The sequence below is a fragment of the Salvelinus fontinalis genome, chromosome 4 (genome assembly GCF_029448725.1).
Source record: "Salvelinus fontinalis isolate EN_2023a chromosome 4, ASM2944872v1, whole genome shotgun sequence".
NCBI classification, from domain to species: Eukaryota; Metazoa; Chordata; class Actinopteri; order Salmoniformes; family Salmonidae; genus Salvelinus; species Salvelinus fontinalis.
This window is the reverse complement of record NC_074668.1, coordinates 16,980,462-16,994,497: the sequence shown is the minus strand read 5'-3', so window position 1 is coordinate 16,994,497 and position 14,036 is coordinate 16,980,462. Positions and strand designations below refer to the sequence as shown.

Here is a 14,036-nt window from a genome sequence, read left to right as displayed (position 1 = left end):
AAGACAGTTATAAGCTTGAGGCGTTTCTATTCTTCAAGAATCAGTGGGTACCTGGGGTGTATTCATTAGTCGGTAGCAAAATGTTTTGCAACGGAAATTGATTACTCTAAACTAGGGATGGGCACGCTTATTGGAATTTCTGAATGGATATTAATATTTGATTACTTGAAAGAGTACTCATTTTGAGAAAAGAAAAGCCTATAATATATATTTTTTAAAGGCTTTTAAAATGAAATGTTCTATGTGATATTGCTACATAGCTTACAGCGATAGACCATTACATTCAACATTTTAATAAAACAGCTTTATGACCGTTTTATAAGTGAGCCTATGTCGGTAGGCTACAATGATCAACCAACTGATAGAATGTTGTTTCATGTGAATGGAGTTTAGTGGAGGCTGGTGGGAGGAGCAATAGAAGGGTGGGCTCATTGTAATAGCTGGAATGGTGGAACGCATATGTGGAACGCATTCAAACATGTGATTTCCATATGTTTGATACCACTACATTCCTGTCCTCCTATTGCTCTTCCCACCAGCCTCCACTGATTGAGTTGTGTGGACAAGGACTGGGGAGCGCAGCAAAATAGCCTCAATTAACTTTATTATTTTAGCTAGCTAGCTGGCTACTGTAGCTAACTAGCTTCTTAACAAATGATTTCATGCAGTCAAGACAGGCACTACCTGATGGTATGATAGATAATCTATGGCAGCAACAAGTTTGTCTAAGTAGCGAGTCAGTTTGGCTACCTTCTCTCGCTCTGTGCCACACACATACTGTCACACACAGGCCCCTGCTCCTCTCTCGCCCCTCCACCACCAGCGCACCGACTCCATCTCTCGAGTTGTGTGAGCGAGTCTCCACTGAAGTTTACCCAAGTATTTCAACTATACGGTTATCCGAAAAAAATATCATATTATTAGAATACTGAAATAATTTAAAAATGCCCAACCCTACTCCAAATCGAAAATATTTTGCAATGAAATCGAGAGTTTCTATTGGTAGGGACGTCAAACTTTCAAGTTGCTGCACAGACACTACGGAGGCGTTAGTCTAGAGCGTCCGGTTAAACATTTAGAGGAATTACTCATCAAGATGACATAAGATCGAGTGCTTAAAGGTAGACTCCGTGTTATGACATAAATGCAGAAAGTAAACAGCATAGTGGGTCAATTTCCGCAACAACTAAGAGCATTGAAACACAAGGCTCAACTTCTCTGTCGTTTTTGGGCCCTGTCTACCTTGCTGTGAACAGCGTGATGTGAACCCGTGCACATGCGCAGATACCATGTGACTGTGAGAGCTAAGTCTTGCATTTCACTCATCTCGATATTTGTGGTTCTCTTGCTAACATCATTTCGCTGAGTCTACCTTTAAAGCTGCAATATGTAACTTTTTGGGCGACCTACCAAATTCACATAGAAAAATTAGTTATACATCTGTCATTCTCATTGAAAGCAAGTATAGGAAGGGGTAGATATATTCTATGTGCACTATTTCTATACTTCCCAAAAAGTATAGAAATAGAAAATTAACTATTATTTCTAACTCTCAAATGGTACGGAAAATTTGGGGCGGACTCTTTATGGACCCCTTTCCAGTATACAACACACTGACGTCACGCACAGACTCTTGGCTGCAGTAAGAAAGCCAACGCCATCTGCGCCCATTCAACATAACCTAGATTTACGATTGTATTACTTCTAAACAAAATAGCTACACTACCGTTCAAAAGTTTGGGGTCACTTAGAAATGTCCTTGTTTTTAAAAGAAAAGCACATTTTTTGTCCATTAAAATAACATCAAATTGATCAGAAATACAGTGTAGACATTGTTAATGTTGTAAATGACTATTGTAGCTGGAAACGGCTGATTTTTTATGGAATATCTACATAGGCCTTTTGCAATTATGTTAGCACAGCTGAAACTGTTGTGCTGTTAAATAAGCAATAAAACTGGCCTTCTTTAGACTAGTTGAGTATCTGGAGCATCAGCATTTGTGGGTTCGATTAGAGGCTCAAAATGGCCAGAAACAAAGGACTTTCTTCTGAAACTCGTCAGTCTGTTCTTGTTCTGAGAAATGAAGGCTATTCCATGCGAGAAATTGCCAAGAAACTTCATTTTATTGGACATTTTTTGTGTGCTTTTCTTTCAAAAACAAGGACATTTCTAAGTGACCCCAAACTTCTGAACAGTAGTATATTTTGGGTTCTCATACGCTTACATTTATGTTCCGATTCTTGCTTGAACAGTCGCTATTATACTAGGTTGTGATCTTTGCAAAATAACTATTTTGGATGCAGCAATTATTAGCTTGAATGCTAACGCTCATTGACATAGGCTGTAGCATTTTACTGGTTGACGCTGAAGTGTTAAAAAAAAAAGTATAATGCAGTTGACTTGCGATGATGACAGACATTATATTACATTATATCAAGACTTAAAATCCTATTTTAATCCAAAATGTGTGAAATGCACTCATAAGCAAATAGAGGCTTTTTTTGTTGCCATTCTATAAGACCTCCCCAGTGCTCTGCCACCAACTTGCGAGCATCGCCCCCGTGTGGCAATGTTTGCAAACACAGAAAGTGGTCTATAAAAGTCGCTGGCCACACATCAATACACAGATTTGACAGTCCAAATATCACTTAAAGGGAAACTTCACCATTTTTTAAACTTCAAATTCATCATCTCCAGCCCCACCCCAACATCAACATACGTGAAAATGGTGCATTTCAATGTTTTTTGTAAAAAAGACTGAGGAATATAAGTGCTTCCAATGACATCATCGGTAATCGATAAAAGACAGTACTGTGCAGCCGTCTTCATCAACCTGGCCAAGGCTTTCGACTCTGTCAATCACCGTATTCTTATCGGCACACTCAATAGCCTTGGTTTCTCAAATGACTGCCTAGCCGGGTTCACCAACTACTTCGTAGACAGTTCAGTGTGTCAAATCGGAGGACCTGTTGTCCGGACCTCTGGCAGTCTCTATGGGGGTACCACAGGGTTCAATTCTCGGGCCGACTCTTTTCTCTGTATATATCAACGATGTCGCTCTTGCTGCAGATGATTCCCTGATCCACCTCTACGCAGACGACACCATTCTGTATACATCTGGCCCTTCTTTGGACACCGTTAACTAACCTCCAAACGAGCTTCAATGCCATACAACACTCCTTCCGTGGCCTCCAACTGCTCTTAAACGTTAGTAAAGCCAAATGCATGCTTTTCAACCATTTGCTGCCTGCACCCACCCGCCTGCTCGACCAGCATGACTACTCTGGACGGTTCTGACCTAGAATATGTATTTGATTACCTTGAATAGAATATGTGGACAACTACAAATACCTAGGTGTCTGATTAGACTGTAAACTTTCCTTCCAGACTCATATCAAACATCTCCAATCCAAAATCAAATCTAGAATCAGCTTTCTATTTCGCAACAAAGCCTCCTTCACTCACGCCGCCAAACTTACCCTAGTAAAACTGACTATCCTACCGATCCTCGACTTCGGCGATGTCATCTACAAAATAGCTTCCAATACTCTACTCAGCAAACTGGATGCAGTCTATCACAGTGCCATCCGTTTTGTTACCAAAGCCCCCTATACCACCCACCACTGCGACCTGTATGCTCTAGTCGGCTGGCCCTCGCTATATATTCGTCGCCAGACCCACTGGCTCTATGTCATCTATAAGTCTATGCTAGGTAAAGCTCCGCCTTACCTCAGCTCACTGGTCACGATAACAACACGATAACACACCTTACACGATAACAACACGATAACACACCTTGCACGCGCTCCCGCAGGTATATCTCACTGGTCGTCCCCAAAGCCAGCACCTCCTTTGGCCGCCTTTCCTTCCAGTTCTCTGCTGCCAGTGACTGGAACGAATTGCAAAAATCGCTGAAGCTGGAGACTTAAATTTCCCTCACTAACTTTAAACATCAGCTATCTGAGCAGCTAACCGATCGCTGCAGCTGTACATAGTCCATCAGTAAATAGCCCACCCAATCTACCTACCTCATCCCCATATTGTTTATATTTACTTTTCAGCTCTTTTGCACACCAGTATTAATACTTGCACATCATCATCTGCTCATCTATCACTACAGTGTTAATCTGCTAAATTGTAATTACTTCACTACTATGGCCTATTTATTGCCTTACCTCCTCACGCCATTTGCACACACTGTATATAGACAATTTTTTCCCCTATTGTGTTATTGACTGTACGCTTGTTTATTCCATGTGTAACTCTGTGTTGTTGTTTGTGTCGCACTGCTTTGCTTCATCTTGTCGCAGTTGCAAATGAGAACTTGTTCTCAACTAGCTTACCTGGTTAAATAAAGGTGAATTATTATATATATATATTTTTTAATTATTGTGTGATTTTGACCAATTGTGAGTAGGCATTGGTTGATGAGGTCATTGGAAACACTTATCTTTCGCCATCTTTTTTACTACAAAAAATAGAAACGTGCCATTTTCACATATATTGATGTTGGGCTGGTGCTAAGGATGGCAATGAAGTAGAAAAATTGACATTTTCCTTTAAATAACAGCAAACCTGATATCCTATGACGCGTTATGATTAGTTGAAATTAACTTACAGAAAAGTGGTTCCCTTTCAGTCGGTCACTCCGTATAACATACTATGTGGAGTCAACGACCAATCATATTCACTGGAAGAAAACTGAAAACACGCCTTCCTGGCTATAATACCGGGGCTCACATTAATTTCCTCAATTCGCATTAATTTACTCAAAGACAGTACTCATCCACCTTGATCAGGGTTTCCCAAACTCGGTCCTTTGTATTTGCTAAAAACAACTACTTTCTGCTCTGCTTGTGTAGCTAATGCTTCCTTGATTGGGTAGGATTTGTGTTTGCTAAAAACCCACTACTTTCTACTCTGACTGTGTAGCTAGTGCTTCAAAAAGTCTAACCAGCCGAGTTTGAATCTCCGACCGTGCCCTAGGGTATGTGGTTTCACAATGAAGATACTCACAAGTGCCGTCCTGTTTGCCTGAGGTGGAAACATGATCAGAAGGATTTGGCTCAGACCAGTTCGTCTGACCATTGTCTCCAGCTGGGTTCAACTTCCATTGGGCGTCAGGCTGGCTTTCTGAGAAAGATTGGGGCTGCTGGCGAAGTGTCTTCCGGTGAAATTACCTTGAATGGGGTTGTCTGAGGCCGGGTCGATGTTATGCAGCGTGTGTGCTCTTTACCAAGTCATGACAAGTGTTCTGTTGTTTTGGACTTGCGGGTCCTTGTACGAGTTGACATTTCAGGCTCGCAAGGTAAGTATTGTTGTTGAAACTGTGTGGTCTGTGTGTCACATAGCTAGGAGTGGTGGGTGCGTAGTCAGGCGCAGAGAGCAGAGGGTTCTTTGGGTTTGCTGTATTTATTCCGGTAAGAATATGGTCACGCCAACAACAACAAGAGAAAATAATGACCTCCCCAAAACAGGACACCAAACAGTCCAAAAACATAACCAGACACAACCATCCACAAACAGAACAGAAAACAAGCCTGCACAAAAGCAGGCGGGCCTAGAAGACTTAAATAGCCCTGAATAAAACCCCAAACGAGAAACAGGTGAAACTAATACAGACATAACCAACAGAAAAGGGAATCGGTGGCAGCTAGTAGACCGGTGACGACGACCGCCGCCCGAACAGGAACCACCTTCGGTGAAAGTCGTGACACTATGGACTTTGGCTGCAGTGGCAGCGTGTCAGTGTGCATAGCCAGGATGCAGCAGGTTCTATATGGGGCTCCAACAGTTCAGGCTTCTCGGGTAAGTATTATTGGGGGAAAAGGTGGCTTCTGTAACCCCTTTTTGGAGCCGGTGGAACCTGTGTGTGCTTAGGCTGCTGTGAGACTCCTAGTTTGGTACCCTCTGAGCCAGTTTGGGGTGTGATTGTATGTTCCCATAGTATGTTATACAGAGTGACCGACTGAATGGGAAACTACAGTTATAAATATAACTACTGCTCCCTGCTCCGTCAAGGGGTTTGGGCGCGCTGATGAGTGGTACTGAATTGAGGAAATAAATGCAAGTATTATAGCCAGGAAGGTGGTGCTATCGAGGGCAGGCTCGGCATCCATTCGCCAGATTGGCGAGTTTTCAGTTTTCATGTGAATAAGATTGGTCATTGACACCCCATAGTATGCTATACCTCATTCCCTCCTTCAGAGAACAGTAGTTCTATTCATAACTGTACGTTTGTTCCTTTTTCCGTGAAGGCAGCCTCCTGAAATCAACATCCGATATTCAAAAATATAGATATAAGCCTTCTACAAAGTCTCATTTAACCAACTATGTATAGGTTATTTCAAGTTTCCGTGTGGCATTTGAATAGTGTTAGTTTAAACAGCGCTACACCCTAAACGTTTGCCCCTGTTCTATTGATTTCAACGTGATATCCATGGAAGTGATTAACAAAAAAATAGTTGCCTTACAATTACCACATTGGCGACCCACTTGAATCAAAATGCAACACTTCAAAAATGTAGCTAGCCGTCTTCTACAATTTGTCCTCTAACAAGGGATGTACACATTATTCCCAGATTCGGGAATGGTTTGTGAGCTGTGGTAGTTAACAGGACATAAACCCCCCCCTATCAAGCAATTGATTTCAACGTGATAATCGATATAAGTGATTGACAAAACAGTGTTGCGTTTCTCTTTCTGTTTTGGTGACCCCTGTATCAAAATACAACATTCTAAAATGTAGCTCATTGTGTTCTGCAAGTTGTCCTATAACCAGTGATGTAAAAAAATATCTCCAGATTCCATTTTGCTTTTTAGTTGTGGTATTTTGGAACAGCCCATGATTACTATTGTTCCACATGTATAGTGCCTTCAGAAGGTATTCACACCCCTTAACGCTTCGAACACACCGACATTGCACAAAATAGTACGCAGCATCATCTGGATGTGTATGCAACAACAGTTCAACATTCACCTTCTGCTACCATTTCTGTCAAGCCGTCTACACATACAGTTTGAAGCATACGTATGCACCACACCGAACGCAATCTGCATCTGCAATGCAATGCTGCAAGGCAAACGCAGCGTTTCATTGGAAATGAATATAATTCTGGTGTACCAAAACGCAATGACGCTGTCGGCGTAACTTTAACAAAAGAAAGGTGTTATAGCCCAAATTTAAAATGGGTTATATTCAGATTTTTGGTCACTGCCTTAACACAACACCCCATAATGTCAAAGTGGAATTATGTTTTTTTTTTTATTAATACAAAAAATAATAAAAAATAAAAAGCTGAAATGTTTTCAGTCAATAAGTATGCAACCCTTTTGTTATGGCAAACCTAAATAAGTTCTGGAGTAAAATTGTGCTTAACAAGTCACATATTACATTGTATGGACTCACTCTGTGTGCAATAATAGTGTTTAACATGATTTTTGAATGACTACCTCAACTCTGTACCCCACACACACAATTACCTGTAAGGTCCCTCAGTCGAGTAGTGAATTTCAAACACAGATTCAACCACAATGACTAGGGAGGTTTTCCAATGGCTCGCAAAGAAGGGCACATATTGGTAGATGGGTTAAAATAAAAAAAAGCAGACAGAATATCCCTTTGAGCATGGTGAAGTTATTAAATAGACTTTGGATGGTGGATCAATAAAACCCAGCCACTAAAAAGATAAAGGCATCCTTCCTAACTCAGTTGCCGGGGAGGAAGGAAAGGCTCAGGGATTTCACCATGAGACCAATGGGGACTTTAAAACAGTATCAGTCAAAAGTTTGAACACACCTACTCATTCAAGGGTTTGTCCTTTATTTGTACTATTTTCTACATTCTAGAATAATAGTGAAGACAGCAAAACTATGAAATAACACATATGGAAACATGTAGTAACCAAAAAAGTGTTAAACAAATCAAATATATTTTATATTTCAGATTCTTCAAAGTAGCCACCCTTTGCCTTGTTGACAGCTTTGCACATTCTTTGCATTCTCTCAACCAGCTTCATGAGGTAGTCACCTGGAATGCATTTCAATTAACAGGTGTGCCTTGTTAAAAGTTCATTTGTGGAATTTCTTTCCTTCTTAATGCGTTTGAGCCTATCAGTTGTGTTGTGACATGGTAGAGATGGTATACAGAAGATAGCCCTATTTGGTCAAATACAAAGTCCATATTATGGCAAGAATAGCTAAAATAAGCAAAGGGAAACAACTGTCCATCATTACTTTAAGACATGAAGGTCAGTCAATCCGGAACAATCCAAGAACTTTTAAAGTTTCTTCAAGTGCAGTCGCAAAAACCATCAAGCTCTATGATGAAACTGGCTCTAATGAGGACCACCACAGGAAAGACCAAGAATTACCTCTGCTGCAGAGGATAAATTCATTAGAGTTACCAACCTCAGAAATTGCAGCCCAAATGAATGATTCACAGAGTTCAAGCAACAGACACATCTCAATATCAACTGTTCAGAAGAGACTGTGTGAATCAGGCCTTCATGGTTGGATTGCTGAAAAGAAACCACTACTAAAGGACACCAATAAGGAGATAGTTTCTTGGGCCAAGAAACACGAGCAATGGACATTAGTCCAAATGTGAGATTTTTGGTTCCAACCGCAGTGTCTTTGTGAGACGCAAAGAAGGTGAACAGATGATATCTGCATGTGTGGTTCCCACCGTGAAGCATGGAGGAGGAGATGTGATGGTGTTGGGGTGCTTTGCTGGTGACACTGTCAGTGATTTATTTAGAATTCAAGGCACACTTAACAAGCATGGCTACCACAGCATTTTGCAGCGATACGCCATCCCATCTGGTTTGCGTTTAGTGGGACTATCATTTGTTTTTCAACAGGTCAATGACCCAACACACCTCCAGGCTATTTGACCAAGAAGGAGAGTGATGGAGTGCTGCATCAGATGACCTGGGCTCCACAATCACCCGACCTCAACCCAATTGAGATGGTTAGGGATGAGTTGGACCGCAGAGTGAAGGAAAAGCAGCCAACAATTGCTCAGCAAATGTGGGAACTCCTTCAAGACTGTTGAAAAAGCATTCCAGGTGAAGCTGGTTGAGAGAATGCCAAGAGTGTGTAAAGCTGTCATCAATGAAGAGTGGCTACTTTGAAAAATATAAAATATATTTTGATTTGTTTAACACTTATTTGGTTACTACATGATTCCATAGGTGTTATTTCATAGTTTTGATGTCTTAACTATTATTCTACAATGTAGAAAATATAAAAAATTAAGAAAAACCTTTGAATGAGAAGGTGTGTCCAAACTGTTGACTGGTACTATACATAAGTTAATGTCTGTGATAGGAGAAAACTGAGCATGGATCAACAACACTGTAGTTACTCCACAATACTAACCAAATTGACAGAGTGAAAAGAAGGAAGCCTGTACAGAATATTTATCCTGTTTGGAGCAAGGCAAAGTAATAATGCTAAAAAATCTTGCAAAGCAATTAACTTTTTGTCCCGAATACAAAGTGTTATGTTTGGTTCATATCTAATACAACGCCTTACTGAGTACCACTCTCCATATGTTCAAGCATAGTGCATCATGTTATGGGTATGCTTGTAATAGTTAAGGACTGGGGAATTTTTCCAGAATAAAATTGTTTCAGTGTGCTTTCCACCAGACACTGGGCAATTCATTCACCTTTCAGGACAATAGCCTAAAACACACTGCCAAATCTACACTGGAGTTGCTTACCAAGAAGACAGTGAATGTTCCTAAGTGGCCGAGTTACAGTTTTGACTTAAATCTGCATGAAAATCTATGGCAAGACTTGAAAGGGAATGCCTTGCAATGATCAAAAACCAACTTGACAGAACTGGAATAATTTTTTAAAGAATAATGGGCAAATATTGTACAATCCAGGTGTGCAAAGCTTTTGGAGACTTACCCCGAAAGACTCAGCTGTAATCGCTGCCAAAGGTGATTTTAACATGCATTGACTCAGGATGTGAATACTTATGAAAATGACTTATTTTTGCATTTAATTTTCAATACATTTGCAAAAATGTCTAAAAACATGTTTTCACTTTGACATTATGGGGTATTGTGTGTTATATAACAGGTGAACTTTTTTGTTTGTTGATTTAATCCATTTTGAATTCAGGCTGTAACAACAAAATGTGTAATAAGTCAAGGGATATGAATACTTTCTGAAGGCACTGTATGTGTAGATAGTACATTTTATGTTTAAGTTTTCAATATATAACAATCTGTTTCTGCATATTAGTCATTCATTTGGGCATTTTAAAACAGTTGACATTGGGCTATTTATCCAAATGTCTTGTCAACAGGAAGCAGAGACGGCATCATTTACATCACTTACATTTTAGGAAAATAAATTTAACTTTCAACATTAATTTCCAATTGTATTGTACTTAAATCAGGTCAAAACTACTAATCATGCTGTGATTTATTTATTTTGATGAACAGTGAACAATTTCAAAGATTTTACTGAATTACAGTTCATAAGGAAATCAGTCAATTGAAATAAAATAAATCTATGGATTTCACATAACTGGGAATACATATATGCATCTGTTGGTCACAAAACAAAGGTAGGGGCGTGGATCAGAAAAGCAGTCAGTATCTGGTGTGACCACCATTTGCCTCATACAGCGTGACACATCTCATTCACATAGAGTTGATCAGGCTGATGATTGTGCCCTGTGGAATATCGTCCTGCCCCTCTTCAATGGTTGTGTGAAGTTGCTGGATATTGTGGGAAGTGGAACACACAGTCGTACACGTCGATCTAGAGCATCCCAAATCATCTTAATGGGTTACATGTCTGGTGAGTATGCAGGCCATGGAAGAACTGGGATATTTTCAGTTTCAAGGAATTGTGTACTGATCTTTGCGACATGGGGCTGTGCATTATCATGCTGAAACATGCCTGCCCATACCATAACCCCACCGCCACCATGGGGCACTCTGTTCACAACGTTGACATCTGAAAACCTCTCACCCACACGACGCCATACACGCTGTCTGCCATCTCCTCGGTGCAGTTGAAACCGGGATTCATCCGTGAAGAGCACACCTCTCCAGTGTGCCACTGGCCATCGAAGGTGAGCATTTTCCCACTGAAGTCAGTTACGACGCTGAACTGCACTCAGTGGGTAAATGCTCACCTCCGATGGCCAAATCATATACAAATTTGGCCATCGAAGGTGAGAATTTGCCCGCTAAAGTTGGTTAGGACGCAAAACTGCATTCAGTTCCCGACCCTCGTGAGGATGACTAGCAGGCAGATGAGCTTTCCGGAGATGGTTTCTGACAGTTTGTGCCGAAATTTTTGATCGTGCAAACCCAGTTTCATCAGCTGTCTGGGTGGCTGGCCTCAGACGATCCCGGGTGATGTGGAGGTCCTGGGCTGGAGTGCTTACACGTAGTCCGCGGTTGTGAGGCCGGTTGAATGTACTGCCAAATTCTCTAAAACATACTTGAGGCGGCTTATGGTAGAGAAATTAACATTCATTGGCTGCAGTCAGCATGCCAATTGCACACTCCCTCAAAACTTGATACATATGTGGCAGGCATTGTGTTGTGTGACAAAACTGCACATTTTAGAGTGACCTTTTATTGTCCCCAGAACAAGCTGTGTAATGATCATGCTGTTTAATCAGCTTCTTGATATACCACAGCTGTCAGGTGGATGGATTATTTTGGCAATGCTCACTAAGAGGGATGTCAACAAATTGAGAGAAAGAAGACTTTTGTGCATATGGAACAGCTAATGAAACATGGGACCAACACTTTACATGTTGCTTTCATATTTTTGTTCAGTGTAGACCCGAGATCACAAAAATGGGTTTGCCCTGCCTACTATTGGACAAATTCTGGGGCTTAATCATTACCCCAAGCAACAAAAACAAGTGTTTCTATTGGACACATTCAGGTAGGCCCCGCCCTCTTTGCTAAACCTGTCCAATAGAAACGTTTTGTAAGTTTTTGGCATTATGATTACACCGGGAGAGGAAGAGGAAAAGAAAGGCCCAACTTGGCAGAAAATCTGTCTCCATCCAGCAGGTGGCTATTTTTTCATTGTTTCGCCAACCAAGCAATACGCTTTGTATGGATGTCAATGAGAGAGTGTCGAATTTGGTCAACAACAAAAAATTATGGCTTAATTGCTATGTGATGTTTATTTGATCTAATAGAAGTTTCGTAATGATTATGTTTTTACGACTGTACCGATATAAGTGGGACCGAGTGGTGCAGCGGTCTAAGCCTGTGGGCCACTCCGTGGCGCACAATTGGCACAGCGTCGTCTAGGTTAGGGGAGGGTTTGGCCGGGCTAGGCCATCATTGTAAATATGAATTTGTTCTTAACTGACATGCCTAGTTAAATAAAGGTTAAATAAAAAGTGGGACATTTGACATCCCGGAAAATTTGAGAAAAAAACACTATCGAAGTTGTCTCGAGAAGGCTATGCATATTTATAGCATGAGGTATCAGCATAGCTTTTCATTCATTCATTTATTATTTTTATTTGTTATTAACAAAAGAGGAATAGTCACATGCAAACAAGCATACATAAACTATTTACATTGCCAGGAATCCTAAACAAACAAATCATATTCATTAATAATACAACAAGTTTGAATTGCCTTTTTGTTTTTAATTTTAGTTAAACTAGTGCCATATTGTTTAAATTCATTTATAAAGTAAAATAAGTTAAGTTTTGAATTAGGCCATTTGCATTTGTAAATATGAAACGTACCTAATATTATTAGCAGTTGAATTAAACATACTACATCTTTATCAATGTCAGAATTTTTTAAATAAATTATATCAAAACCATTAAATTTACAACTGGTCCTGTTTTCTTTGTAAGAAAGTTCTGTATGTCAATCCCAATAATTATACTATAAATACAGGTAAAAAAACAAATGAAAAATGGTCTTCTTCTCCATTCCACAGAAATCAAAATTATAGTCAATATTCAGCTTGAATCTTTCCAAAACATGTTTCACAGGATAAATTCTATGTAACATTTAAAATGAAACATTCTTTACCTTCTAACTGATACAATATTTGTTAGCAATTTTCCATGCTTTCCCCCATTGCATATCCCCATAGACATTCAACCAAAAAATCTTGCTGAGGGAATTGTAGTATCACAGACAATATTCCTTATCTGTTTATTACTACATTTACCTTTGAGGATGTTAATATTTCCAATGAATATATTTGAATGTAAATCTGTTACTTACATCAAACACAGAGGAATAAAATAAAAAATACAACACCCCTTGGAATTGCATCAAAAACAAATGCATATTATTTTGGGTTTATTGGAATTCGAAACTTATCAAGAAATTCCCCATATGAGAGTAGATATCCATCCTCATTCAGTAACTGACCAACCAAAATAATTTTATTCTCAAACCAGTTTCGAAAAAAAGAGACTTGTTTATAAATCGTATATCTTTGTTGTTCCATAGAAAGTATCTGTGAGGGGAATAATTATATTTATATGCTAACATCCAAGCTAAAAGTGTCTCCTTATGGAATTTGGACAAATTTACTGGGATTTTATCAACATCAAAATTACACCGAAGCAGAAATTCTAAACCAACAACAGAGTCAAATAAATACATAGGGAAAACATTCCAAATACTGTTCTGGTTCTTAATATACTTCAAATTCCAATTTATTTTAAAAGTATTATTTAGAGTATTGAAATATAAAACCTCAAGACCTCCTTGTTCTTGGGTAATACTGAGAATATCTTTCCGTAGATAGTGAGGCTTGTTCCTCCAAATAAAATGATAAAACATCTTCTCAGTCCTTTACAATTTTAGGGGGTAAGTCAAGTGATAACAAGACATAAACCGATAACCCTTCAGCTTTGGACAATAAAACCCGACCATATAATGAAATATCTCTCAGTAACCAGAGGTTCAATTTCTTCTATGTTTTCTCAATAATGGGGTTAAAGTTTAATTCACTCCTTTGTTTTTCATCCTTGCATATAACAATTCCAAGATAAGTCACCT

The 14,036-nt window shown here is 39.5% G+C and overlaps 1 protein-coding gene across 1 annotated transcript in view; it reads right to left on the bottom strand.

Annotated features, from left to right (window-relative positions):
* LOC129853193 (ankyrin repeat domain-containing protein 13A-like) overlaps nucleotides 1-14,036 on the bottom strand; it is a 37,459-nt gene that overhangs the window by 21,703 nt on the left and 1,720 nt on the right. The gene's annotated exons all lie outside the window — the stretch shown is intronic.